Genomic DNA, 3,111 nt, shown 5'->3' on the forward strand with positions numbered 1-3,111 from the left:
GGTGGGGGTAGGGGGGACGGGACTTGGGAACATTTCATAGAGCAGATCCCAAAACACAGAGAAATAGGATAATTCACTCTAACCATAAAAAATCTGTAAGAACTAATTCTAATTACCTTTTTTTTTTTTTTTGCAGTGCTAGGGATTGAACCCAAGGCCTTGTGCATGTGAGGCAAGCACTCTACCAGCTGAGCTATATCCCCACTAGTTCTAATTAGAACCAGTCAGTATGGGCCAAAGGGGCCTAGAGTTGAGTGTTAGTGGGGATTTGAAAATCTGATGTCATCCCACTGTCAGTTAAAAGTCAAGAGATGGACCTGGGTAGGCGTTGCTGGAACTCTCCCTGGGATCCCAATAAAATTGGAGGGTAGGAGAGGTACATCTTCCCTTTCTTCTCTGAGAGGAACCCACTCTCTCCCTTTTCTCCTTCTAGTAAACTTATGCCTGTCATTCTGAGTGACATATCTGAAATCTTTCTGATTTTACTGTAAGAACTGGGGTTTGCAGTGGGGGAAGAGTCGCTGTGCTGCCTCAGTTTTCTGGCAGATCCCAGACCTGTAACACTGGGTTCTATCCTCAGCACTGGGGAAAGAAAGAAAGAAAGGAAGAAAGGAAGAAAGAAAGAGAAAGAAAGGAAGGAAAGAAAGAAAGAAAGAAAAAGCATGTGTAAGGTGCCAAATTGCCTGTGACCATGTTAAAATAAGTTTTCCCCAACTTTCCCACTTCTCTGATTGTGGTTTCTAATACCCATGAGAATCAAGAAAGGAAACCAGGACATGAGGCTTTTAGCACAAGCACCAGCCCTTAGGAAGAGCCAAGGTGAGAAGAGGTTTAGGAGGTCGAGGGGACATCTGGCTTGTCATGTCCACCAGCCGTGTGCAGGTTTGGCCCTGGGCTTGTCCAGACGCCCGCTTTCTATTCCTGTAGCTCATGTTTTTCCTTCCCTTTACTGTTCCATTTTTCCTCTGACACTAATATGACCTTATCTCAGAGGGCACTAGTTTCAGTTCTGCACTCCACTGGGTCACTGAGGTGGGACTCCTCTGTGTGTCTCATAAGGATCAACTAAGGCACCTGAAGCCATCGATGTCCTCAGCCCCCTCCAGAACAGAGATGCTCAAAAGACCCTGATGAACTTGGCACAAAGGTTCTCCTTAGAACATGAGAAGAAATCACCAAAGGAATAAAGAAATTAATACACATTTGACCATCATTTGGTTTTCCTATTTAACACCAAGCCAATCAACTTCAAGTTCCTGGGAAGAAAAAGCAAAAGGAAAAAAACCAACCCTTGTGGATTTCTGCACCAACTGCTCAAGGGACTGTGGAGCATCTGTGGCCAGTGCCACAATAGCCACCTCTCAACCACCTGGGATCTGTGTTTTGGGAGCAAGCCTGGTAGGTATGAAATCTTGCTTTGATCTAGTGGTAACTGCTTTCCAAAAGTGCTTCTGCTACACAGGAACATTGCAAGCAGAAGTGACAGCAGACAGCTGAACCCTGGATCTGCTGCTCCCTCAGCCTGAAGAAAGCTATGGATGTTAAGCAGGATGGATAGAGCTCTAGGGTTTTATTACTTGCCCAGCTTCCTGCAACTCTTTGCACATACCTGTATTCCTGCACCATCCCACTTAATTATTTCTTTATAGCTCTGTCACTGGCAGGAATATGGATCCTCTGGCAGAACCACAATATTACAAACTCCTGGGGTCACCATGCACATGGTAGCTGGTGTGAGTAGTGACTTGGAGGCAGGGGTGTACTGCCTGAGCTACCCTCTGCAGCAGCTCTGCCTGGGGATGGGCTGGACTGGGCCATAAGGAGACTGCTTTTCTTTTATCCTGACATTGATCCAATAAATATTTTTGAATGAATGACACTGGCCTTACAATTTATTTTGAGTTGAGTTGTATTTTTTCTCTTTTCTTCCTTTCTTTTTTCTTTTCTTTCTTTTTCTTTTCTTCTTCTTCTTTTTTTTTTTTTTTTTGGGTAGTACTGGGGATTGAATCCAAGGTGCTATACTACTGAGCTACATTCCAGTCTTTTTATTTTTATTTTTTATTTTGACATAGGGCCTCACTAAGTTGCCTAGGCTGGCCCCAAACTTGGGACCCTCCTGCCTCAGGCTCCTGAGCTGCTGGGATTACAAGCAAGTACCACCCCACCCAACTTATCTTTTTAATCAGTGAATCTTTTCATCTAGTCAATTATCCTATTAGTATGAGAATCTCCCCTATTCATTCTGAAGGACCTTTGATTTTAATAGATTTGTTTATTTATTTATTTGTTTGTTTATTTGCTGGGAATTGAAGCTATGCTAGGCAAACGTTCTACAGCTAAGCTACACTCCCAGCCAAAAAAGAGTCCAAAGGCTCTTTTGGATCTTTTTTTTTTTTTTGTGTGTGTGTGTGTGTGTGCTTTTGGGGATGCTAGGCAAGCCCTATACCATTAAGCCATATCCCCAGCTCAATAGATTTATGTTATTGATATTTCTTTTGCATCCAGCAAAACTTCTGGGGAGGTAAGTTCATAGTAGCCCATTATGTGAAGGGGGCTGGGAACATTCAGCCTGCTTCCTGCTGCTGTAGTCTTGTAGGGTGTGGTAACTGGTGTGGAAGGCTGGTTTGGTCCATGTTTGACCCACTTTCGATGCTAAAGAATAACTCAGTGATCTTCTGGATTCATTTTCAGTGTCACAGATGTGGCTCTCAAAAAGAAATCAAGTTTATATCTTCAGAATAAATATAATTGAGTTGGGTCACAGCTGCAGCAATTCTAACCAGAAGCAGATTCACAGTATGTGCACAAAATGGAAATGAATTCAACTGATTTCCCGAATGCAAACTATGGAGCCTGAGGAGTGGGATTGTGGCTGGTTATCTGTCTTGGATTCTTCTCATTTCTTGAATGCATATTTCACCAACGAGAAATCTATCCCAGAATACTAATGGAACCAGGAAAGGAAAGCCCCCTGACTGTGCCCTCAAACCTGGGTTTTCTACTTCCAGTGGAGAAATCGTTTTATGAGCACTCACTGTGGGCCAAGTTTGGAGTGGCCTTAGGAGTTTTCATTCTTTCCTTTCACCTTGGGCTGAGGCCTTATTTGCCCCT

This window comes from Marmota marmota, unplaced genomic scaffold, assembly GCF_001458135.2.
Source record: "Marmota marmota marmota unplaced genomic scaffold, marMar, whole genome shotgun sequence".
Lineage (NCBI taxonomy): Eukaryota > Metazoa > Chordata > Mammalia > Rodentia > Sciuridae > Marmota > Marmota marmota.